The sequence below is a fragment of the Oncorhynchus tshawytscha genome, linkage group LG12, assembly GCF_018296145.1.
Source record: "Oncorhynchus tshawytscha isolate Ot180627B linkage group LG12, Otsh_v2.0, whole genome shotgun sequence".
Taxonomy (NCBI): domain Eukaryota; kingdom Metazoa; phylum Chordata; class Actinopteri; order Salmoniformes; family Salmonidae; genus Oncorhynchus; species Oncorhynchus tshawytscha.
Window position 1 is genome coordinate 69,877,378 of NC_056440.1, and position 27,279 is coordinate 69,904,656.

At 42.8% G+C, this 27,279-nt stretch overlaps 1 protein-coding gene across 4 annotated transcripts in view; it reads left to right on the forward strand.

Annotated features, from left to right (window-relative positions):
• Positions 1-3,513: 3,513 nt before the first annotated feature.
• The window catches only part of LOC112249333 (adenylate cyclase type 2), a 75,198-nt gene continuing 51,432 nt past the window's right edge, over positions 3,514-27,279 (forward strand). For 2 of the 4 annotated variants that reach the window (XM_024419184.2, XM_042331007.1), the window contains exon 1: positions 3,514-3,703. The gene's annotated coding sequence lies outside the window, so the exon portion shown is untranslated. Of the gene's footprint in view, positions 3,704-16,929; positions 17,317-17,432; positions 17,951-27,279 lie in introns of those variants that run through there. The other 2 variants (XM_042331005.1, XM_042331006.1) reach the window with 2 other exon arrangements.

Below are 27,279 nucleotides of genomic sequence, written 5' to 3' on the forward strand. Positions count from 1 at the left end.
GTAAAATCATCAGCATTCTATTTCTACTTGGCTGCTCTCTCTGAATGTGTTTGACAGGCTTCTTTCGAAATGATACCCCCTTCCCTATATAGTACACTACTTTCACTAAATAGGGAATAGGGTGCCATTTGGGATGCACAGACAGTGTTAACAGTTGGTCTTAGTCAGGTAACGTGCACACATCCCTATGGATTACTGGTTGCTGGGGACAAATCACTCATTCATACACACAGCTCTATACAACAACAGCTATGTTTTTAGTTTTCCCAGACTCATAGAATTACAGTTAGAGGACATAATGATTTTAGAAAAAGTCTACAATATATGTCAAAGATCCATAGGTGTGGGAGGTAATCTTTTCCCTTTGGTAATTTACCCATTATGAAAATGTATTTCTTCATGTATTTATTGTTATATGAATATATAGTTTCTATACACGTTATACGTATTAACACGAGTCCATACTCTTGTGTCACATATTTGGATGGGACTAATTGGTCAGGTACAGTACCAATGTTGCTGTTTTCCCTTTCAGTGATGAGTGACCAAGTTAGTTTGGAAACCATTTTATGAGTCACGGGCCATTTTGTTTTAATATGTGGCTGGTCTACTTCAAAAGGGAGCTGAGGTTTTGGTTGGTTTTTGTTCAGAATAATGTCAACAACCCCTTGCTGAAAAGTCCGCTATGGCAACCTCTGCAGTTCCACAACTGACCTGTAGATGGTGGCATTACTCAACTCCTTTTTCACATACTGCATTTATACATTTTCAGCATCTTACAGTCAAGCATTCAGACCCCTTGACTTTATCCACATCGTTACATTACAGCCTTATTCTAAAATGTATTAAATTGATTCCCCCCCCCCAGTCTACACACACTACCCCATAATGACAAAGCAAAAACTGAAATAACATTTCCCTAAGTATTCAGACCCTTTATTCAGTACTTTGTTGAAATACTTTTGGCAGCGATTTACAGCCTTGAGTCTTGGGTATGATGCTACAAATGTAGCACACCTGTATTTGGGTAGTTTTTTCCATTCTTCTTTGCAGCTCCTCATTCGCTGTCAGGTTGGATGAGGAGCGTAGCTGCACAGCTATTTTCAGGTCTGTGCAGAGATGTTCGATCGCATTCAGAGACTTGTCCCGAGGCCACTCCTACGTTGTCTTGGCTGTGTGTTTAGGGTCCTGTTGGAAAGTGAACCTTCGCCCCAGTTTGAGGTCCTGAGTGCTCTGGAGCAGGTTCATCAAGGATCTTTCTGTTCTTTGCTCTGTTAATCTTTCCCTCGAGCCTGACTAGTCTCCCAGTCCCTGCTGCTGAAAAACATCCCCACGGCATGATGCTGCCACCACCATGCTTCACCGTAGGGAGGGTGCCAGGTTTCTTCCAGATGTGACGCTTGGCATTCAGGCCAAAGAGTTCAATATTGGTTTCATCAGACCAGAGAATCTTGTTTATCTAGTTCTTGAGGTGCCTTTTGGAAAACTCCAAGCGGGCTGTCATATGCCCTTTACTGAGGAGTGGCTTCCGTCTGGCCACTCCACCATAAAGGCCTGATTGGTGGAGTGCTGTAGAGATGGTTGTCCTTCTGGAAGGTTCTCCCATCTACAACGAGGAACTCGAGAGCTTTGTCAGAGTGACCATCGGGTTCTTGGTCACCTCCCTGAGCAAGGCACTTCTCCCCGATTGCTCCGTTTGGCTGGGCGGCCAGCTCTAGGAAGAGACTTGGTGGTTCTAAACTTCTTCCATTTAAGAATGGAGGCCACTATGTTCTTGGGGACATTCAATGCTTGTACCCTTCCCCAGATCTGTGCCTTGACACAGTCCTGTCTCAGAGCTCTATAGACAATTCCTTTGACCTCATGTTTTTTTTTTTTTTTTTGGGGGGGTGGTGGTGGTGTTCTATAGACAGCCTTTCTAATCATGTCCAATCAATTGAATTTACCACAGGTGGACTCCAGTCAAGTTGTAGAAACATGGATGATCAATGGAAACAGGATGCACCTGAGCTCAATTTCGGGTCTCAAAGCAAAGGGTCTGAATAATTTTAAACCTTTTTTTGCTTTGTCATTGTGGTAGTGTGTGTAGATTATTTTAGAATAAGGCTGTAACAAAATGTGCAAAAAGTAATTTTCGAATGCACTGTGTGCACGAGCTAATCACTGTTTCCCAACCTTGGTCCTCGAGGATCCCCAACAGTACACAGTTTTGTTGTAGCCCTTGACAAACTCATTGAGGGCTTAATGGGAAAGGGAGATACCTAGTCAGTTGTACAACAATGCATTCAACTGAAATTTGTCTTCCACATTTAACCCAACCCCTCAGGGATGCTTCCATAATTGACATCCACATCTTCGGCATCCGAGGAACAGTGGGTTAACTGCCTTGCTCAGGGGCAGAACGACCAATTATTATTTTTTACCTTTGTTAGCTCGTGGATTTGATCCAGCAACCTTTCAGTTACTCGCCCAACACTAACCACTAGGCTACCTGCCTGACGATTAGTTGAATAAGGTGTGCTTGTCCAGGGTTACAATACTGTTAGGGGTACTAAAGGACCAGGGTTGGGAAACAGAGATGATCCACTGGCTGCAATTATACACATAGGAAAGTCTTAATTTCAGAAAATATGTTAGACAACATATTTGGTTATTTTTAGATGGTTAAAAAATATTGTCCTGGGAAAGTACAGTTTGGACCTAAATGCAGTATATATCGGCTAATCTGTGAATTTGATTTGACACTTAGGGAACACTGAATGAGTCATCTGTGCCATCACAATCTGTAATCATATCTTCTCACTGCAAATACTTCAACAAAACTGTATCGACTCATCCCAATTGTAATTCATACAGCTATTCAAATCCATGCAATAAAATCCACAGTACAATAATTGAAACTCCTGGTGAATGTTCTTTTAAGGTATATTGCTGCTCCCTGGTGTCATTCCTGCACCCTAACAGGGAGGAAGGGTAACGGAATAGCTGTAAAGACAAAATCATGCAAGCAACACCAATCTGGGGAGACATGTAGGCTGCGTTTACACAGGCAGCACAATTCTGATAGTTTGTTCACTAATCTGATCATAATTGAAAAAAATATTGATGTGAAAAGATGATTTGTCACAAGGCCAATTAGTGTGTGGAGGGGGGGTTAACTGGGTTTGCCTGTATAAACACAGGACGTGTCTACCCTGATAGGTGTTGCTTTCTTTATCTAGTGGTTTAAGTAGATTTATTTTATTGGGAAAGTGTTCACAGAGCACAGAAGACAAAGTGCAATGCTGCTATATAGACTGGCAGTAGATATCCCTCACTACCATGATGAGCTGTATTTCACACAGTGAGACGGATTTGATTGATATCCCCCCAGTTGTTACATAATTGTCCAACTCATAAACGCCAAACAATCAGTTAATACATGAGAGTGGAATGGCTTTGGCAAAACCGATAACTATCTTCTGTTCACTCTTAAATGTGGGTGTGAGTACACCGTAGCTACTTGATGAACATCTTTTCCGCATTCAAAAGCAAGTCCTCAAGAGCGCACGCAGAATGCACACCGGGACCCAGAGAACATTTCGCTCGCGGGGGAAGTAAACTTGCAGAGTGGACAAGAGAATAATTCGTCCACCACGAACTCGTCTCTAGAATACGTTCATTCTATATTTGGAGACAACCGGTATACGTTTGCCTACAACAGGTAAAACGCATTCTTAATTTGGGTTTGCGCTAGTGTTAATACGATGTAAACTACTGAGAGGAATTGTATCTTTGTGGTGCGCTACCCCAGTGTAAATAGTTGCACATTTCAAAGTATGTTGTCTATCCGTGTTACAATGTTGGTTTTAATGTAGCCTACGAATCCCACTACATATCGCAGTCTCACCTTCGCTTTACGTAAGTAGAGAGGTAGTCCATTGTAGGGGGTAACCAGTCGGTCTCGTGCAGGGCTGCCCAATTCCGGCCTTAATGGGCCGAAACACTTCTAGTTTTTATCCTCCCAATCATGGACTCATTCAGACCTGGGACACCAGCTGAGTACAATTTAACTACCAGGTAGAAACAAAAAACAGAAGTTTTTCGGGCCCCAGCACCGGAATTGGGCAGGCCTGGTCTAACAAACAGAAACTAATAAAAGTGTATCTCGTTTGAAGACCGTTGAATCAACTTTACCTTGTCCTCTTAAATAAGTGGGGACCTACCTTTTTGTATTGTAGCGCATTACAAAAAAGATTTGCCTAAGTACACATCTACTCAACCTACAATCAGTTTCTGATCTGCACAATGGTAGCCTATATAATAATAATTATAGGCATATTTATCCAAATATAGAGAACCAGATCTGTAGTGTCTGTGACATGTCCATCTAAAAACGATCCCATTAAGAAATAATAAAGGTTATGTTTTTAAATATGCAGCTGTATCTCTAAGAATATTATTTCAAGGGTTTATCCCCTGATATTTACCCTTTCAGCTAATCAGGTTTCCTTTGTTTCTCAGTGGTCTGCCCATGGGAGATAAACAGGATGAATCTTCTGCTTATTCCCTACAAAAACAGGGAATCTGAAAGCCTCGTGTGTTTCGTCACATAATAATACCATATGTTACAATTAGAAATACAGTGAGTGGTGTGCATTGATTTGCCCCTTATGGCCTCCAAATCGGAGAGTATTACTGTATTTGACTCAAAAATTGTTGAAAGAATGAAAAATAACATCTGAGGTTCTCCCTCTTAGTAGGCTACCAAAAATTGTATTCGTGAGATTGAGCAAGGTTTATTTTTCTGGAAAAGAGCCTAGTTTAAAGATTACATTTACTGGGGGCATAAATTGGGCATTTCCTAACCCAAGTTTCTAGATCGAGTATGTATCTCGGACTAGCAGTAGAACACTATACCACTGTGTGACGCGTTTACCGACATGTGCCTGTTTGGCAACGCTTTGGTCAGAGTTCTGATTCGGAATGCATCGGCGAACGGTGCCCAGGAAATAATGAAATCCAATTGTTAGACGCTACCAGCCCTTCCTCCCAAAGCAAAACCAAATATGGATTCCATGTTGTTCTCGCGTTGCACGTTCAGTCTGTGTTTCACACCTGTTTATCCTAGCTAATCAGCCTTGCAATACCGGTAACATGCTTGGTCTAGAAACCGGGCTAGTCATCTCTTTGTTTGTGCTCTGATGAACTGTCACTGTAGCAGACAGACCAGTAATGAACTCAGCGCAGATCAAATAGTCTGGTCTACAAGAGCTTTCGATTTGTGAGGAATGGTTATTGGCTTGACCTTCAGTGGTGATTTCACAGGTAAAGAGCAAAATGGGTGTTTACCTGTTATATAAAATCTTAAAGAACAATATACTGTTCAGGTTATGGACAGCATGGATGCTGCTATCATCATGCAATCAATGCAATCTTATTCGGTAAACAATAAGGAGCGCTGACATATTTTTTCCCCATGTAATTCAATTGGAAAAAAACAATAATGGCTATGCATGAATGTGGATTTAAACAAGCTTATGCAAGTTACAGTGAACGTGTCTCATCCTTTGCCACACAGCTGGGTGTAACAGCTGGCCACTGCAGACTGTAGTGCCTTCAACTTGGGTCAGAATGGGGCATTGGCACTACCCCAACAGCACCATCCTCAGTCCGCATCATTTCCCTTGTGTGGTGAATTGCATATAATATAAAACTGCGTGTTGACTAAAACAATGAGTTGATTTATTCAAAACACAGTTTTTAGGTGAGTAATGACATTTATGTAGCAGACGTATTGTTGTTTTGGTAGAGGATTTATTCCTCTCTATGTTATGTCTGGTTGTAAAAAGTGATTTATTTGTAGTGTGCCGCTTGGCAAGTCGTGTTCTGGGCTTATTGATGCCATTTCAATATCTCTTATGTCAAACAGCTCCGTCTGCGCTAGCATAGAAGAACCATCTGCATATAGATGTCACCAGTGCATACATTGGGCTTTGCATATGCTATGTGTATCATTTGGCTGATTACATCACTAACCCATTGTCATTTTGACTCAGTGGAGAAATGTATGCACCTGCCAGTAGCAGAACTAAATGCATACAGACAGACACATTGAGGCAGGGGCCTGCTGCTCATGGATCTGTGAGTCAGTGTTTAGTGTCCTCGTAGTAGAGCAGTCAGATCAGTCTAAACAGTGAAGTGTTTTAACGTTTTCCATTGATTTTGTAATCATCTATTGTGTTCTCTCAGTAATGTGTTCTCTACTGCTCTGCGGTAGTTATGGAAAGGCTGGTACTTTGATAGATTTGACAGTTTGACGAGTTGGGACGGAGCAGAGCAGGCCTTAGTACTACACTGGCTGGACAGATGCCAGGTTCTCCATCCTCATTGAGAGTTTTGTGTTGAATCTCTAATCATTGTTTTGCCTGAGTTGTTTTTCCTACATCGTGGGGTGTTTGTCCTATATGGCTCTGTCTGACCCTGTTTGTTTGCATGTCGGACCATATTGCAGGCAAATATTCTGATTTTTCAGCAATTATTAACTTCCCTAAAATCCTTAACTTTTAGGGGCCTGATTTTAAAGGGGAATAAATATATTCAACAGTTTAGCTGTTGAATCCACTGGATCGGAGGAAGAAATATATTCAACTGGGTCATGGAACCTACAGTATGGGTGAAGACACGATGAGGAACATGCTGTATGCAGCGCCATGTTGAATTCAACATCTTACCATTGGTGGTAAAGACAGTACAGACAGTGAAGATATACAGGCAGTTACAACAGGAAGTGAAAGTGTCTGTTTGCAGTGTCTCTTGAGAACGGGGGTCGCCACAATCTGTCAGAGCCACCCCCGCGTAGTGGAACATGTACACACACACTCCCCTACTAGCTCTCCTGTGTGGATGACTAGTGCTGCTCCTCCACCTCCTGGAACCCCTGAGTGTTTCAAATGCTCCATTTGCTTTAGTGTTCCCTCTGCTTCCGTACATCAGTGTTTCACAGAGAGTTTACTTTGTGTGTTTCAATTTATAAAATAATGAAAGTTCAGCCTCAGAGCAGATACTGGCATGATGATGATTTGGCTGGCCCCAGCCTGATCCTCTCTCTTATCGCTGTGTTTTTGGTGGGGTCCAGACAGATCTACATCTCCCTAGTGCTAAAGACTTCCTTCCTCTATCTCCTGGGGAAGAATTTGTGCCCCCCACCAAAGCCCTCCCCCCCTCTCCCTGGTTGACATGAGGAGGCTTCAGTGTGGCCAGTGTGCTAATCCCTGGGAACACACAATGAGGACTAATCTGACTAATTAACCTTGACTGCAGGGCCTCCAGCCAAGGCCTTCTACTAATCCTGCTGTACCACAGCCCTCACCACAACCACCCACCCATCATGATCATACTGTATGCATGCAACACAGACTGACAAATGTTATGCACTCTCAGTGAGATATGAAAATTGACTAAAACAATGAGTTTATTCAGTCAAAACACAGTTTCTAGGTGAGTAATGACATTTATGTAGCAGATGTATTGTTGCTTTGGTAGAGGATTTATTCCTCTCTATTATGTTATGTCTGGTTGTAAAAAATGATTTAGGAGGGGGTTGGATGTAGGCTATAACTGTGCATTTAGCTTTCCATTGCTGTTGAATGCTTTAACGCAGAATGTGTTTGATCTATTTGCTGTGTGCCGCTTGGCAAGTCGTGTTCTCCATACCTGTTCCCTTCAACATAGCTCTGAGGTCAAAGGAGCATTGGGTGGACATGACCTTTTGGGTGAAGTCCCCCTGTTGTCACTCCCAGGATATCCGCCTCTTTTGTGTTCTGTAAGCATAGGAAGTTTACCCCCTGAAAAAGATGGGCATGAGGACGACATTATTGCAAAGTTCCTCCGAAGCAGCTAAAGGATAAGAGACCATTCTATATGATCATCTACATACTAACCTTAGGCTGTTCTTAACTCCTCTGTTCTAAAAGGCCCAACTTGACAATTTACCTTTGTCACAGCCATGCACTAATGTAATGTGTTCTGTGGGAGGGTTGCCGTTGATTTAATGGAAACAATCACATTACCATTAGGTCAAAACACGTCACTGTTGACCTGTTGAAGTTCCCGTATCATTATGTACATCAAGTGTTATTTGTTTTATTTAGATTTGAAGGTATGCCCTTTTATATACAAATTAGTACAGCTAACAATAACACTGTATATTATGAAAACATTTTGTTCATTTTACCAGATGCTCTTATCCAGAGCTACTTTCAGTAAGTAGTTAGTGCATTCATTTTTTGTACTGGTCCCCTGTGGGAATCAAACCCACAACCCTGGCTTTGCAAGCTCCATGCTCTACCAACTTAGCCACATGGGACCCATTGCAAACATTTGTTTAATAATTGTATCATTACTGGCATACTGTGAGCTGGCACACTGACTAGGATATTGCTCAGCCAAGAGTCAGGACACAACAGACAGTTGGCTGTCTGTCTGACTCAGCCTGCCATTATCACAGTTGTTGTTGTATCAGGACAGACTGAGCCTCTAGTCTGCTACTCTATAATGATTCAAGTCTTACTACCTCTCTTCCTCAGTCAGCTACTCTACAGTCAATGACACTCTTATTACAGCCTAGAACACCTGCAGTCAGCAGTGTTTGGTTGTGTGCTGCCTTTTGTGAGGTGTGCCACTACCTACCCAGCCTTAGTAGCCAGCCAGGCAGGCAGTCTTCACACCTCATTTAAATGATGATTACCAGACCACTGTTAGCAGATTGGAGAACTACTGGATGTAATTGTTGGAGAATTACTGGATGTTATTGTTGCAACATCGAGGAGGGAAACTAGATGGAAGGCTTGACCTCCTTCCACTATTCCCAGCATATGCTTAGGTTGTGCAGTACGGGGGTATGGTAGCTAAGTTTGGTTGTCATATGATTTTCCCTGTGACTCCAGTAGTCAACTTGGATAATCATTGATGAGTGCACTAATCACCACCACACCAAACCCAAATCAAACAGGCTAATTTCCCCCATGTCAAATGAAAAGTTGTTGACAACATCTCTTGATGTGAACAAAACAGACCCTAGGTACAGACCCTAGGACTAACCTCTGACCAGGTGGTCTGGCTAATTGCCTGGATCCATACGAGAAGTCTGTTTATAAGGAGTTGCTGAGTGTCATGTAATGGAGGAATGTCAGGCACCAGCCTTTGTCTGAATGTCATCTCTGTTCTCTCACACGCTGATGGACAAGTCTGAGGGAGCTGTGACTCATTAGTTTACCTCAGGACAGACTTGTTATGTGGTCTTTTTACTGTCAAAAATGACTAAACTTTCTGAGTCTGTCAATAATATTGAGTTAGATTTCCTCGAAAGGACATTGGCAGTACACTGAACAAAAATATAAAGTGTTGGTCCCGTGTTTCATGAGCTGAAATAAAAGATCCCAGAAATGTTCCATATGCATAAAAAGCATATTTCTCTAATTTTGTGCACATATTTGTTTACATCCCTGTTAGTGAGCATTTCTCCTTTGCCAAGATAATCCACCCACCAGACAGGTGTGGCATATAGAGAATCTTATTAAACAGCATGATCATTACACAGGAGCACATTGTGCTGGGGACAATTAAAGGCCACTCTAGTTTTGTCATGCAACACAATGCCACAGATGTTTCAAGTTTTGAGGGAGCATGCAATTGGCATGTTGACTGCAGGAATGTCCACCAGAGATGTTTCCAGAGAATGTAATGTTAATTTCTCTACTATGGTGCATTTCTGTTTGTAATAAAGCCCTTTTATGTAGAAACACTCAGTCTGATTAGCTGGGCCTGGCTCTCAAGTGGGTGGGCCTATGCCCACCTATGGCTGTGCCCTTGCCCAGTCATGTGAAAAATTCATTAGGCCCTAATCTATGGTTATTTAATTTGATTGATTTCCTTCTATGAACTGCAACTCAGCAAAATCTCTGAAATTGTGTGCATGTTGCGGTTATAGTTCAGTTTACAGTGCCTTCAGAAAGTATTTAAACCCCTAGACTTTTTCCACATTATGATACGTTACAGCCTTATTTTAAAATGGATGAAATAAATAAAAATCCTTAGCAATCTACACAGAATACTCCATCATGACAAAGTGAAAACAGGTTTTTAGACATTTCTGCAAATGTATTAAACATAAAAACAGAAATACCTTATTTACTTACATACAGTTGAAGTTGGAAGTTTACATACACTTAGGTTGGCGTCATTAAAACTCGTTTTTCAACCACTCCACACATTTCTTGTTAACAAATATAGTTTTGGGAAGTCTGATAGGACATCTACTTTGTGCATGACACAAGTAATGTTTCCAACAATTGTTTACAGACAGATTATTTAATTTATAATTCACTGTATCACAATTCCAGGGGGTCAGAAGTTTACATACACTTAGTTGACTGCCTTTAAACAGCTTGGAAAATTCCAGAAAATTACGTTTTGGCTTTAGAAGCTTCTGATAGGCTAATTGACATAATTTGAGTCAATTGAAGGTGTACCTGTGGATGTATTTCAAGGCCAACCTTCAAATTCAGTGCCTCTTTGCCTGACATCATGGGAAAATTGTAGACCTCCACAAGTCTGGTTCATCCTTGGGAGCAATTTCCAAATGCCTGAAGATACCACGTTCATCTGTACAAACAATAGTACGCAAGTATAAACACCATGGGACCACGCAGCCGTCATGCCGCTCAGGAAGGAGACGTGTTCTGTCTCCTAGAGATGAACGCACTTTGTTGCGAAAAGTGCAAATCAATCCCAGAACAACAGCAAAGCACCTTTTGAAGATGCTGGAGGAAACGGGTACAAAAGTATATTTTTCCACAGTAAAACAAGCCCTCTATCGACAACCTGAAAGGCCGCTCCGCAATGAAGAAGCCACTGCTCCAAAACCATAATTAAAAAAGACTACGGTTTGCAACTGCACATTGGGACAAAGATTGTACTTTTTGGAGAAATTTCCTCTGGTCTGATGAAACAAAAATAGAACTGTTTGGTCATAATGACCATCGTTATGTTTGGAGGAGAAAGGTGGATGCTTGCAAGCCAAAGAACACCATCCCAATCATGAAGCACGGGGTGGCAGCATCCTGTTGTGGGGGTGCTTTGCTGCAGGAGGGACTGGTGCAGTTCACAAAATAGATGGCATCATGAGGTAGGAAAATTATGTGGATATATTGAAGCAACATCTCAAGACATCAGTCAGGAAGTTCAAGCTTGGTCGCAAATGGGTCTTCCAAATGGACAATGACTCCAAACATACTTCCAAAGTTGTGGCTTAAGGACAACAAAGTCAAGGTATTGGAGTGGCCATCACAAAGCCCTGACCTCAATCCTATAGAACATTTGTGAGCAGAACTGAAAAGGCGTGTGCAAGCAAGGAGATCTACAAACCTGACTCAGTTACACCAGCTCTGTCAGGAGGAATGGGCCAAAATGTACCTAATTTATTGTGGGAAGCTTGTGGAAGGCTACCCAAAACGTTTGACCCAAGTTAAACAATTTAAAGGCAATGCTACCAAATACTCAGTGAGTGAATGTAAACTTCTGACCCACTGCGAATGTGATGAAATAAATAAAAGCTGAAATAAATCATTCTCTCTACTATTATTCTGACATTTCACATTCTTAAAATAAAGTGGGGATCCTAACTGACTTAAAACAGGGAATTTGTACGAAGATTAAATGTCAGGGATTGTGAAAAACTAAGTCCTGTTTGGCATCCTGTTTCCATTGGTCGTCCTTGATGTTTCTACAACTCGATTGGAGTCCACTTGTGGTAAATTCAATTGATTGGACATGATTTGGAAAGGCACACACTTCTAACCGATCGCTGCAGCTGTACATAGTCCATCGGTAAATAGCCCACCCAATTTACCTACCTCATCCCCATACTGTTTTTATTTATTTACTTTTCTGCTCTTTTGCACACCAGTATCTCTACCTGCACATGACCATCTGATCATGTATCACTCCAGTGTTAATCTGCTAAATTGTAATTATTCGCCTACCTCCTCATGCCTTTTGCACACAATGTATATAGACTCTTTTTTTCTTTCTTTTTTCTACTGTGTTATTGACTTGTTCTTGTTTATTGTTTACTCCATGTGTAACTCTGTGTTGTCTGTTCACACTGCTATGCTTTATCTTGGCCAGGTCGCAGTTGTAAATGAGAACTTGTTCTCAACTAGCCTACCTGGTTAAATAAAGGATATATATATATATTTCAGGTCCCACAGTTGACAGTGAGTGTCAGAGCAAAAACCAAGCCATGAGGTCGAAGGAATTGTCCGTAGTTAACAATATTGACGAATACGCTGATTCGGTGTGCGAGTTCATTAGAACGTGCGTTGAAGATGTCGTTCCCATAGCAACGATTAAAACATTCCCTAACCAGAAACCGTGGATTGACTGCAGCATTCGCGTGAAACTGAAAGCGCGAACCACTGCTTTTAATCAGGGCAAGGTGACTGGTAACATGACCGAATACAAACAGTGCAGCTATTCCCTCCGCAAGGCTATCAAACAAGCTAAGCGTCAGTACAGAGACAAAGTAGAATCTCAATTCAACGGCTCAGACACAAGAGGCATGTGGCAGGGGCTACAGTCAATCACGGACTACAAGAAGAAATCCAGTCCAGTCACGGACCAGGATGTCTTGCTCCCAGGCAGACTAAATAACTTTTTTGCCCGCTTTGAGGACAATACAGTGCCACTGACACGGCCTGCAACGAAAACATGCGGACTCTCCTTCACTGCAGCCGAGGTGAGTAAGACATTTAAACGTGTTAACCCTCGCAAGCCTGCAGGCCCAGACGGCATCCCCAGCCGCGCCCTCAGAGCATGCGCAGACCAGCTGGCCGGTGTGTTTACGGACATATTCAATCAATCCCTATACCAGTCTGCTGTTCCCACTTGCTTCAAGAGGGCCACCATTGTTCCTGTCCCCAAGAAAGCTAAGGTAACTGAGCTAAACGACTACCGCCCCGTAGCACTCACTTCCGTCATCATGAAGTGCTTTGAGAGACTAGTCAAGGACCATATCACCTCCACCCTACCTGACACCCTAGACCCACTCCAATTTGCTTACCGCCCAAATAGGTCCACAGACGATGCAATCTCAACCACACTGCCCTAACCCATCTGGACAAGAGGAATACCTATATGAGAATGCTGTTCATCGACTACAGCTCGGCATTCAACACCATAGTACCCTCCAAGCTCGTCATCAAGCTCGAGACCCTGGGTCTCGACCCCGCCCTGTGCAACTGGGTACTGGACTTCCTGACGGGCCGCCCCCATGTGGTGAGGGTAGGCAAGAACATCTCCACCCCGCTGATCCTCAACACTGGGGCCCCACAAGGGTGCGTTCTGAGCCCTCTCCTGTACTCCCTGTTCACCCACGACTGCGTGGCCACGCACGCCTCCAACTCAATCATCAAGTTTGCGGACGACACAACAGTGGTAGGCTTGATTACCAACAACGACGAGACTGCCTACGGGGAGGAGGTGAAGGCCCTCGGAGTGTGGTGTCAGGAAAATAACCTCACACTCAACGTCAACAAAACTAAGGAGATGACTGTGGACTTCAGGAAACAGCAGAGGGAACACCCCCCGATCCACATCGATGGAACAGTAGTGGAGAGGGTAGCAAGTTTTAAGTTCCTCGGCGTACACATCACAGACAAACTGAATTGGTCCACTCACACAGACAGCATCGTGAAGAAGGCGCAGCAGCGCCTCTTCAACCTCAGGAGGCTGAAGAAATTCGGCTTGTCACCAAAAGCACTCACAAACTTCTACAGATGCACAATCGAGAGCATCCTGGCGGGCTGTATCACCGCCTGGTACGGCAACTGCTCCGCCCACAACCGTAAGGCTCTCCAGAGGGTAGTGAGGTCTGCACAACGCATCACCGGGGGCAAACTACCTGCCCTCCAGGACACCTACACCACCCAATGTTACAGGAAGGCCATAAAGATCATCAAGGACATCAACCACCCGAGCCACTGCTTGTTCACCCCGCTATCATCCAGAAGGCGAGGTCAGTACAGGTGCATCAAAGCTGGGACCGAGAGACTGAAAAACAGCTTCTATCTCAAGGCCATCAGACTGTTAAACAGCCACCACTAACATTGAGTGGCTGCTGCCAACACACTGACACTGACACTGATTCAACTCCAGCCACTTTAATAATGGGAATTGATGGGAAATGATGTAAATCTATCACTAGCCACTTTAAACAATGCTACCTTATATAATGTTACTTACCCTACATTATTCATCTCATATGCATACGTATATACTGTACTCTATATCATCGACTGCATCCTATGTAATACATGTATCACTAGCCACTAACTATGCCACTTTGTTTACATACTCATCTCATATGTATATACTGTACTCGATATCAGCTACTGTATCTTGCCTATGCTGCTCTGTACCATCACTCATTCATATATCCTTATGTACATATTTATCCCCTTACACTGTGTATAAGACAGTAGTTTTGGAATTGTTAGTTCGATTACTTGTTGGTTATTACTGCATTGTCGGAACTAGAAGCACAAGCATTTCGCTACACTCGCATTAACATCTGCTAACCATGTGTATGTGACAAATAAAATTTGATTTGATTTAGAGCTCAGAGACAGGATTGTATCGGGGCACAGATCTTGGGAAGGGTACCAATTGTTTTTTTTAGCATTGAGGGTCCCCAAGAACACCGTGGCCTCCATCATTCTTACTGTGGAAGTAGTTTGTAACCACCAAGACTACCTAGAGCTGGCTGCCCGGCCAAACTGATCAATCGGGGGAGGAGGCCCTTAATCAGGGAGGTGACCAAGAACCCGATGGTCACTATGACATCGCGCTCGAGTTCCTCTGAGGAGATGGGAGAACCTCCCAGAAGGACAACCATCTCTGCAGCACTCCACCAGTCAGGCCTTTATGGTATAGTGGCAAGATGGAAGCCACTCTTCAGTAAAAGGCATATAACAGCCCGCTTAGAGTTTGCCAAAAGGCACCTCAAGACTCAGACAATGAGAAACAAGATTCTCTGGCCTGATGAAACCAAGATTAAACTCTTTGGCCTGAAAGCCAAGTGTCACGTCTGGAGGAAATCTGGCACCATCCCTACGGTGATGCATGGTGGTGGTAGCATCATGCTGTGGGGATGTTTTTCAGCAGCAGGGGCCGGGAGACTAGTCAGGATCGAGGGAAAGATGAACGGAGCAAAGTACAGAGAGATCCTTGATGAACCTGCTCCAGAGTGCTCAGGACCTCAGACTGGGGCAAGGGTTCACCTTCCAATAGGACAACGACCCTAAGCACACAGCCAAGACAACGCAGGAGTGGCTTCGGGACAAGTCTCTGATTGTCCTTGAGTGGCCTAGCCAGAGCCCGTACTTGAAATTGATCGAACATCACCGGAGAGACCTGAAAATAGCTGTGCAGCAACGCTTCCCATCCAACCTGACAGAGATTGAAAGGATCTGCAGAGAAGAATGGGAGAAACTCCCCAAATACAGATGTGCCAAGCTTGTAGCGTCATACCCAAGAAGACTCAATGCTGTGTTTGCTGCCAAAATTGCTTCAACAAAGGACTGAATACTTGTGTAAATGTGATATTTCAGTTTTTTTAGCAAAAATGTCTAAACCTGTTTTTGCTTTGTCATTATGGGGTATTGTGTGTAGATACATTTTTTATTAATTTATTTTACTTTATTTAACTAGGCAAGTCAGTTAAGAACAAATTCTTATTTTCAATGACGGCCTAGGAACAGTGGGTTAACTGCCTGTTCAGGGGCAGAACGACAGATTTGTACCTTGTCAGCTCGGGGGTTTGAACTAGACCAACGCTCTAACCACTAGGCTACCCTGATGAGGGAGGAAAAAACAATTGAATACATTTTAGAATAAGGCTGTAACGTAACAAAATGTGGATAATTCAAGGAGTCTGAATATTTTCCGACGGCATTGTAGATTAGTTAAATTCCCCTAAAGTAGACCCACAGTCTAAGGATGTGCTTTCTTTCAACACTTTCAAACAAGTCATGACCAGATTAGTTTGCATGTGCAGGTTTTTCTTTTCCAATAGGCTTCAATGTTTTTACCAAAAAATATCAAATTAAAGTTTATTTGTTGTGTACACAGATTTGCAGATGCTATCGCAGGTGCATCAAAATGCTTGTTTTAAGCTCCAAGATGTTTGGATGTCAGTGTGTAGCATTGAAATATGCAGTATAGCAGTATATACAGATTTCATCCAGCTAGTATTACCTTGAGCCTCTCTGTCCCGGGCTGCAGTTCTGAGCACCGGCAGTCTCTTCTGAAGAGCTGAGAAGACTAAGTGAGACTGCCTTGGGGGCGTATTGGCCTATTTGAATCCTATAGACTAAAAACCATATGTGCATTTATAAAAAATAATTATAGACTTGATGAATCATTATAAGAAGTATGGCAAGGAGGTATGAAATTAAAAACTTGCATACATAATTGTGTCGTCACATTTCTCTTTCAGTCTTTCAATAATGAGACTTTATGTGGTAAACACATTCCAAAAATGTGATATTTGACCATATCATAATTTTTGTAAAGTAACATAAATGGGTCTTTGTTGCAAGGGCTCATTTGTTTCTCCTGTTTGAAGTGGATGGGTGTTATAGTGATGTGGTGCTTAGAGAAAGTGCTCTTCACGTTATTGTCCAGTTAATTGTTCCATTTCCAGGAAACCACTGGTAGCCCTTGTGAAACCACTCATCAGAATCCACCATCATGGGGCTGGGCAATAAAACATTCCAACGTGAACTCACACTCCCTAGATGTTGGGATGGATAAAAGTCCACAGTCTGTGTGCTTGTGTTTGCAATTAGCTACAAATACTTCTGCATATGCTCTAGAGATCACAACTCGATGCATGTGTGTAAGTAGACAGAGTCAATGTGTGCGTTTACACTGTGTGCGTGTTTCTGCCTAGCGTATGATTGTGTGTGGGTGTTATTCTCTTTTTCGATCCTGTTATTTTTTTGCGTTCTTTATGCTTGCGGCTCAAGGACATTGTGTTATGCCTATGACAGCACCCTAACTGGATAAGTGCCATTTGACGATGCCAAGCTTTTCACAGCTCACCTAGCGACAGTATTTTAGCTGGGTGTCCTTTTTATCAAAGACAATGCCATTTGGGGATTAGTCAGAGTTGGCATTTTGAGTTGGAACAAATAAGTATGAATAAGTGGGGTGACTTCATCGCCATTACTGTCCTATTGGAACAGAGTGTTAGAGGGTGCTGTCCTTGGTTTGGTGAGTGTTTATCTGAATACTTTGCTAATATGGAAGTACAATGCATTGCTAATGTAAAAGATGCTAACTCTCATTATTACAAGGTGATTCTAATGATGCAATGTTATGTCTTACAGGTTGTGTCGTGGACCTGGACTGTAATGTATGATTTGTTCCTATTGTTCGGGTGTACTGTATGCTCTCTCTCCGATGGGTATTTCTTGCTTGCCACAGAGAGGTTTGCAGTAGCTGGAGGGACGGTTGCAGACTGGAAACATGTTCAACAGACCTTCATTGTGCTCGGTTAGTTAATGACTGATTTTTCATGATTGGGTCTCTGTTTGAAGAGAGGTTGTTGAGGACCTGTTTGGCTGAATAGTGAGGAACACACTGACCCTAAGCTGGAGGAAGCAGGAAGGGATGCAGGGATTGGATGGACTTTGGCTGGTCTATTGTTTTGAGAAGACCGCACCACAGTGAGCGAATGGATGCTTTTGTGTTTTGCCCTGCGAGCAACTGGATCCTCTAGATGTGGCCGCCACCCCACATATCATCCTTTATCATGCTGTCAGTCACACAAGGACCAGGACTGTCATCAGTTGTATGTGATGCACTGGCCTCTACCTGACAGTGGAGAGCTGAGCATTGATTTCAGGTAAGGTCAGAGGTGAATTGGAACATCTTCATGTAATACATTACTCATCAAGCCAACTAAGTATGTTCTGTCTTCCAGCTCAGGGTTTCCCAAACTCGGTCCTGGGGCCCACCCTGGGTGCACTTTTCGTTTTTCCCCCCCTAGCACTACACAGACGATTCAAATAATCAAAGCTTGATGATGAGTTGGTTATTTGAATCAGCTGTGTAGTGCTAGGGCAAAAACCAAAACGTGCGGGGGGGGCGGGGCAGGACCGAGTTTGGGAAACCCTGTTCCAGCTGACAAAGCACAACCTTTAGCTATAGAAATGGCCTTGCTGTTTCTATACAGCAAGGCCATGGCCTATGGTCGATCCCCTTTTCAATATATGAACGTATTGTAACCCTATGGAGTTCTAAGCCTATTGCAACATAGTTGGAGGGCTGAACTGAAAATGACATGGTCCTTGTCGGATACAAAACCATAGCCTGCTTCTAACAGAGTTATCCAGAAAACAGATTAATTTATATATTTTGTGCTCCGGTAATGACATCTATCATTGCTTTCACTAACATCATTTGTCAAAGACTGAGGCTGACTGACTGTTGCAGCTGTTGAAGCTTCCCTTTATGAACATGTCCTTGCCCTGTTGTCAGGGAAATGAATCACGGTTGCTAAGGAAATGAGACTGTGTGGTTGACTACGGTGTTGACTAAGGTTCGCCTTGGCAAGACTATTTTGATGCGAAAGTAGACCCACATGCTTGGATGCAGTGTGAAAAAGCCATCAGGATTCATTTGGAGATCCATTTCTCCCATTGTTAGCTGATTATGCATGTGAATTAGTGGCTTTATTGACATTTTCACTCTGTAAAACACTTAACCATGTTTCTGTTGTTTTTTGCTTCTGAATGCAAGAATAAGTGGGGTTAATCAGTTCCCTAAATGTGCTCTGTGTGTGTGTGTGACTGAGGAAAAAGAGTGAGAGAATTAGAGACCGAGAAAGGGGAAATTAAATTTCCTCAACCTTGGTTGCCTTGATGCTGTTGTCTGGGTTTCTATGTTCTTATATTAAAGGCATTTAAATGCTGTCAGAACCACTGCCGGGTAATCCACAGGTGGTTGAGAGCGAAAGGGGGGGGTGTGTGTGTGTAAAATACACATGCTATTACAACTCATACAGTACCTACATACCTCAGTCTTTCCATGACATCACTCCTACTGTAGGCATGGTTTTCACTTCTAACAAGCCGTACTTATGAGAGGTGATACAATTAGGAAAGAGGACTATAACAACTGTATGTGGAGTAAAGTATGCTACTGCTCTGGTGTGTAAATTAATGCCATGAGAAGGATAATACCTTTTTTTAAAAAAAAAAGGAGAAACTGCTAAATGGCATAGAACCCTCAAATTAAAATCTGGACTTCGAAGCTTGTTCCACTGCTTCCCCCCCATTCTTCCCTTCTAATCAGGCACTGGGACACCAGGTGTATGCATTTAATTATCAGGTAGAATTGAAAACCAGCAGGCTCTGGACCTCATAGGGTAAGAGTTATATACTCCTGGCATAGAATAATGGCTCTTTATGCCGTTTTCAAGTCAGCGTCCAGTTTTTAATTGGACACATCTGTGTAGTGAAAGTAAGTCGGCATGTGTGTGTTTGTTGTTTTCTAACACCAGCCGGTAAGTGAACCCGTGAAGGTTCTGGACAATGGAGCTGTGGAATCCAGTGAAAGGAGGAAATTCCTGTGGCGTTCAGGCTGAACTATCTTCCATCCTCTGACTAAAGTCAGCTCGGTTGCTCGTTGATATACTGTTGCCTATTTCCTGGAAAGATGTTTCATTGGTTTCCTATCCTGTAGTTATTTAACAGCGCCCAGTCAAGATCATACCACTGAAATGAGTCATTACCATGTTGATATGGTATACTACTAGCAGTAACACTTGGAGTGTACACTTCACACTTGTATGATTTTGGCTGAGAAACACTGAGTAAGGGCATCTGGCAATGACTTGTGTTGAGGCGGAGGAGTAGGCTGTCATCTCCATTCTCCAGCCCCACCACAGTCTCTAGTACACCAGACACATCCAGCTATAGAGTAGCCTCTCCTTTAGCTCAACTCTCTACCACAGTAGGAAACTCTCCACCAGGAAGGGTGCTGGTTGCTTCAGACATTCCTGACTGTGTGGTTGTTAGACTGAGTCCTTTTTGGTTACATTCCTTGGTGAATACAGGAGGAGCTTTAAAAAGAAACTGTAACCCTAGCTCTGCACATATGGGTTACCCGCTGGCACAGACAAGGGATGCATTGAGAGCTGTGTAAGGCTCAGGACCTGAGAGGAAATCGGGATATATTAGTGTAGATACAAAACTCCATCCTAGGATCAGGACGTTTAGTGATAATTCACTGGGCAGGCCCCAACGAAGGACACAGATGCAGCCAAAGAGGCTGTGCCCTAATCATCAATAATGACAGGACTTGTGCACATTGGGGATGGGGAGGAAAGGGGGATGCATTAGGCATTAGTCTTCTCCCGGCTCCATCCACTCCAGTAGTCCTCAAAGAAGGCAGTGAGGGTAATGAGAGCTCCCTGTGGTCCCTGAGCTTCTCCTGCGTCACTCCTGCTGTCTGGTTGGTTGTTCTCCGCAGCACAGCTGTAATTGAGAACCTAACAGTGCGTGCTCTCTGCTACACTTAAGGCACATGTAGAGTTGCCCTCTCCAATGTCGTCTTTTGTAGCTATTGTCACCAGCAGCAAGGGATCACAATTCCAGTAACTGGGTGAGGCTGATGCTTAACCGTTGCTGTCTGGCCCTGTCCTCTGTAGTCCTGTCCTCTGGCCCTGCTCTGCGGCCCTGCCCGGAGGGTGTGTAGACTCTCTGATCTGGTCCTCAATGACTGAGTCTGGAGGACTGGAGTTGGGCCAAGCAGCTGCTAGCTTTGAGTGTTCTGGCTCTCTGGCATATGGGGTGACCGACGATCACTCCCTGCTGTCAAATCCCCACTACACACGTCACTAAGTTTTTAAAGTCTCCCATGCTGCATACACACATAAGCTGCCATTTACACACACTCCTTTCAAACAACACACACACACACACACACACACACACATCAATGCACTGACATGTTTGGCATCAACTGGTAGTAAAGCTTCTAAGCACTGCCTCAGGCCTTCACGGTATGCTCAGAATGAACACTACTTTTTCTATTTGTGCAAACAGGCAGTCTGCACCACCTCTTTCAAGACTTGTAGAAAACACTTACAGGTGAACATCTTAAAGAGGACATTGTACGCCCGATGAGATCAACTTAAAGGCCACCATGCCTGAATGACATTACTGTCCGTCTCCTTTCTGTAATCAAGTCACCCATGTCACTGCCTCTGCTGCTGATGCTACAAGTCAGAAATCACAAAATGTTTGCTCAATCCTACGTATTTTACATGCTGCTGAGCATTCCTGTAAACCCTAACCCCCTGTCCCTTTTACAGACCTGGGTTCAAATTAATGATATGTATTAACCCTAGATGACTGACAGACACCTTAATGCATACTTTAAATTATATTAAGTGAACATGACAATTTTGAAAGACTAAATGACATTCCTTAAATTATATTTTTTGGGGGTACTAATGTTATTGACCCTACTACAACAAAGAAATGCTTTTTAAAATATGTAATTTATTGAATTACTGTAGAATTCCATTCATTCCCATGGAGGTCTGCTCCTTCTGGGGAGTGCCAATATGGTGGCCGTAGGCCTCAAAGCCTCTCATTGGCCATTTTACATAGCATCCACAGTCCTGAATTTCTGCACATCATTGGTTCAAATACAATTTAGGGTATTTCAATTACTTTCAAAAACATTTCGAAGTATTTGAATATGTTTTCTTAGAAAATATAAGTAGTTGAATATTGCCATGTGTTTGAAAATACTGAAATACACATTCGAGTGTATTTTCAAATACAAATATTTAAATACATGCATTTAAACATGCACTATGCAGAAATCGCTCTGCTATTTCCTGGTTGCTAAAAGTCTAATAGCCTAATTTGCTTTTGTGACAAAACAATCAGTCATTGTGTAGATAATCATTGTACCATCTAAACCTCTGTGAAATATATTTTCCATAACCCAAAATATTGTATTTTCAGCTGTTTTGAAGCTGTTGAACTAAGCCGAAAGTAAAAGATGCAAAAACAAAACTTAAGAACGGGAAGCATAGAAATAACGCACATAGAACAGGATCTACCACTTGTTAGACTTGCTTTCAATGAGAATTAAAGATCTAGAACTTGCATTTCTATGTGAATTTGTCCGGGTAGCCCAAATAGTTACATATTGCAGTTTTTAAACCCTGGTCTGTTTGGTCCTAGGGTAATTTGAAATAATGTATTTGAAAATAGTTTCAAATAGTAGGCTAAAAACACAAAAAAACTCAAATAAATATTTAAAATACTCAAATGCACATTTATTTGAACCCAGCTCTGCCTGGTGATAAAACATGTTTTTTTCCTAGTGCTTTTCAAGCACCGAAAGACGCTTGTACGATAAGCCCATCTCTCCTTACTACAAGGCACCATTTAACTGATGTGAACTGTCTGTATATGTTAAGCCCCAGAATGAGGACAGATGTGGCCATCAGACCTACCCGCAGGCAGCGTCTGCCTGACCCAGAGCCCTAAGACCCTCAGCTGCTGCTGCTCTGGAGGAATTACTGGAGGATTACATTTTTTGATTTGTGGTGAAGCTGTAATCCACTAGCCTGGCTAAACCAGACTGAAAACTACAGCGCCTGAGTGTAGCGGCGTCATAGACCTTAGGAATTAGAACACTATAGTAATTTAATGAGCGGCGTTCAGTCTATTTTAACCAGGCTAGTAGGCCTAATCCACATGCCGTCTCTATTAGAGACTAAACCTCAGGACCGCCTGTGGAGAGACTGTGGGTTGGCGGGGCAATGAGAAGATGAACTGTGTGTGGAACCAGATTAAATGATGGGCCTTGTACACTAGTACTAGGAATTAAATAGTATGGTGGGATGGATGAAGTCAGTCTGTGCACAGACTAGAGGTTGACCGATTATGATTTTTCAACGCCAATACCGATTTATTGCAGGACGAAATAAGCAGATACCGATTAATCGGCCGATTGTTATTTATTTTATTTATTTTTTAACTTTTTTATTTATTTATTTTTAAAAATTTATTTATTTGTAATAATGACAATTACAACAATACTGAATTAACACTTATTTTAACTTAATATAATACATTAATAAAATCAATTTAGCCTCAAGTAAATAATGAAACATGTTCAATTTGGTTTACATAATGCAAAAACGAAGTGTTGGAGAAGAAATTAAAAGTGCAATATGTGCTATGTAAGAAAAGTAACATTTCAGTTCCTTGCTCAGAACATTGAGAACATATGAAAGCTGGTGAGTCTTCAATATTCCCAGGTAAGAAGTTTTAGGTTGTAGTTATTATAGGAATTGTAGGACTATTTCCCTCTATACCATTTGTATTTCATTAACCTTTTGACTATTAGATGTTCTTATAGGAACTTTAGTATTGCCAGTGTAACAGTATAGCTTCCGTCCCTCTCTTCGCTCCTCCCTGGGCTCGAACCAGCAACACAACAACAACAGCCACCATCGAAGCAGCGGTACCCATGCAGAGCAAGGGGAACAAATACTAGAAGGCTCAGAGCGAGTGACGTTTGAAACGCTATTAGCGCGCGCTAACTAGCTAGCCATTTCACTTCACTTTCATCTTGGGAGTTGATAGGCTTGAAGTCATAAACAGCGCAATGCTTGACGCACAACGAAGAGCTGCTGGCAAAACGCACGAAAGTGCTGTTTGAATGAATGTTTACGCGCCTGCTTCTGCCTACCACTGCTCAGTCAGATACTTAGATACTTGTATGCTCAGTCAGATTATATGCAACGCAGGACACGCTAGATAATATCTAGTAATATCAACCATGTGTAGTTAACTAGTGATTATGATTGATTGTTTTTTATAAGATAAGTTTAATGCTAGCTAGCAACTTACCTTGGCTTACTGCATTCGCGTAACAGGCAGTCTCCTTGTGGAGTGCAATGAGAGAGAGGCAGGTCGTTATTGCGTTGGACTAGTTAACTGTAAGGTTGCAAGATTGGATCCCCTGAGCTGACATGGTGAAAATCTGTAGTTTTGCGCCTGAACGAGGCAGTTAACCTACCGTTCCTAGGCCGTCATTGAAAATAAGAATGTGTTCTTAAGGTTCTTAACTGACATGCCTAGTTAAATAAAGGTCTAAAAAATATTTAACAAATTGGTAAATCGGCACCCAAAAAGACAGATTTCTGATTTGTTATGAAAACTTTAAATCGGCCCTAATTAATCGGCCATTCCGATTAATCGGTCGACCTCTAGCACAGACTCACAGGGGGGATTTTAATCCTTTGATCTAAAAGCTTTCGTCTAGTGCTACAGTAATGAACTGCTGCATTTGAACATTAGATTGGTCAGTCTTGACTGATTTGATATTACTGAGGGTCAATCAATGCTTTGTGAAAAGTGTGTGTGGGTGTGTTACCCGGTGTTGCAATAGTAATCAAGGGCTCTTCAATTATTGCGTAATAAACCCTTTGTTAATGTGATAAAGAAATCACATCTGTGAAAGACTGGCTGGCCTTAATTTGATATTGATTACAAACAATCTCACCACCCTGCTCTACAAACACTATATCTAGGAGAGAGGTTATATAAATGGCCACGGGAAGATGTGAATTTTTTTTCCCGTGCTGCTGACTGCTGTTTTGGTTCACTCTTACAGGAATAATTAAGGCCCAGTGCACTACTTTGATGAGATTTATTTTGACAAATCAGAATGAAATAAAACAAATATTTCCCACGGCTATGGCCGTTTTATAGTTGCCAGGTGCACAGTGTTTCCTCCGACACATTGGTGCGGTGTTAAGAAGCAGTGCGGCTTGGTTGGGTTGTGTATCGGAGGACGCATGACTTACAACCTTCGTCTCTCCTGAGCCTGTATGGGAGTTGTAGCGATGAGACAAGATGGTAGCTACTAACAAAAAAACAATTGGATACCACAAAATTGGGGAGAAAAAGGGGTAAAACAAAATGACTATCATGATATTTTTTTATATTAGTAGTTATTGAAACTGTTACTACTTCTAATGTTGCATCTATCAATTGTCCCATTAACAATCACCCATATTAGGAAACTTATTTCATTTTAAACCTCACATTTCTCTAGTAGGGCCCTATCGGTTATTTATCGTACTGAACAATATCAGCCAAATGCCCACGATAAGTGGACGGTTTGGTCGATATCGATAATGTTCTGTTTATTGTACCAGCTCTAGGTTTTTAGGTCAGCCTAAATTTAGTGTGAGTATGGTTTCAGTTTCCATGCACAGTAGGTTATGTTTAATGGTCCCAGAAGAACATTTTTGTTCAATGCATCACTAAACATCATAGTTGGTCATAAACACAAACATTCTAGAATTGTAGGACCTGAGTTTAGTCACATTATGAGCCTGGCTTCATGTTCAGGAGAGCGCAGATATAGGCCTAGATGTTACACACACACAATCAAAGTGCTGCTACTATAGTATGCAGTGGACTCATGCTTATGGAAAGTCACACCTGCCCAGTTTGCAGCTGTGTAAAAATAGTCTATACAGTAGAAAGCACATACTGTATGCATAATATTGATGTCAGGTATATTCGTTCATGTACTTATAGTTAGATCATTTTCAATCTGAGGAAATAAATACAGCTTCTGCCCTCTGGAAGCTCAGTTGTGACTGGTTCACTGAGGTATGTCATTCAACACTGGTATAAAAAATGGTATATTGTCCGGTATGTTCATGTATTCGCTGTAAAAGAGAGTCTAGTCCTGACTGGTTCACCAACTGACTGACTCATGATTCATTGGAAAATTTACAACAACCAGGTTATGACAGCTCAGTGTTCAAAACATGGACCATATGGCCATGTCAACACCCTTAACTGTATGGCACCATGGAAAATTACCCTCATTAAGCCTAGCTGGTGCTGAAGCTGGTGTCTCCCTCCCTTTCTCCCTACAACACCTTAGTAGCAGAGGTCAACACTGTCTAGACATCAAATCTACTTAAGTGATAATGCCCGAGAAGCCGGTGTTTGGAGGATATATTGGCATGGGTGTTGTTGCAAACCGTGCCAATGTATCTTCTAAACACCAGCTTCGAGGGCATTATCACTTTTATACAATGGGTTACCAACACAATCAAATAATGATTGACATATTTTCATTAACATTATTTTGATGAATTTATTCATTTGTATTTAGTTATTCATTACATGCTTGTTTGTTCTATTGGTTCAGTTGCCAGAGACACGACTCAGTCATTAAGTATTTTTGTTCCAGTCTTTGTTATAAATGTTCCGTTGCTATACTGGCTGGCAACCTTCTTATCCCTTGCTTGCTAGCTAGTCAACTTTGGCTAACACATTCACGTCAAACAGTGCAGCCTGTCACGCCTGCTCCCGCTTCCCCTCTCTGAAGCTCGAGGGCGCCAGGCCTGTCACCATCATTGCGCACACCTGCGCTCATTGGACTCACGTGGACTCCTTCACGTTTTGATTGCCTTCCCTATATCTGTCTGTTTCCTCTGTTTCATCCCCATGTCAGCATTGTCATTTTTGTTTTCTCCCTGTCCAGACGCTGTCCGTATTCTGTTCCTGTCCGTGTTTCATTAAATGTTCTCTCCCTGTACTTGCTTCTCTTCTCCAGCGTCTGTCCTCACAGAATGCTGACACCACTATTTGAAGCATCAGGGAGTTCTTGATTTTGGTGGTGACGTCGGTTCAGGGTGCCGCTGCCGATGGAACCAGTGGTGCCTCAGCTGGCTCGTCGTGCTTTCTCGCCTCGGCCGGTTCGTCGGGCTTTCTCGCCTCGGCCGGTTCGTTGGGCTTTCTCGCCTCGGCCGGTTCGTCGGGCTTTCTCGCCTCGGCCGGTTCGTCGGGCTTTCTCGCCTCGGCCGGTTCGTTGGGCTTTCTCGCCTCGGCCGGTTCGTCGGGCTTTCTCGCCTCGGCCGGTTCGTCGGGCTTTCTCGCCTCGGCCGGTTCGTCGGGCTCCCATGCCTCGGCCGGTTCGTCGGGCTACCATGCCTCGGCCGGCTTGTCCGGCGCCCACGCCTCGGCCAGGTGGAACACCAGGTGGCGCTCCTAGAGGGTGGTGTGGGGTGGGGGGTACTGTCACGCCTGCTCCCGCTTCCTCTCTCTAGCGTTCGAGGGCATCAGGCTGCCCTTCATCACGCACACATGTCACCATCATTACGTGCATCTG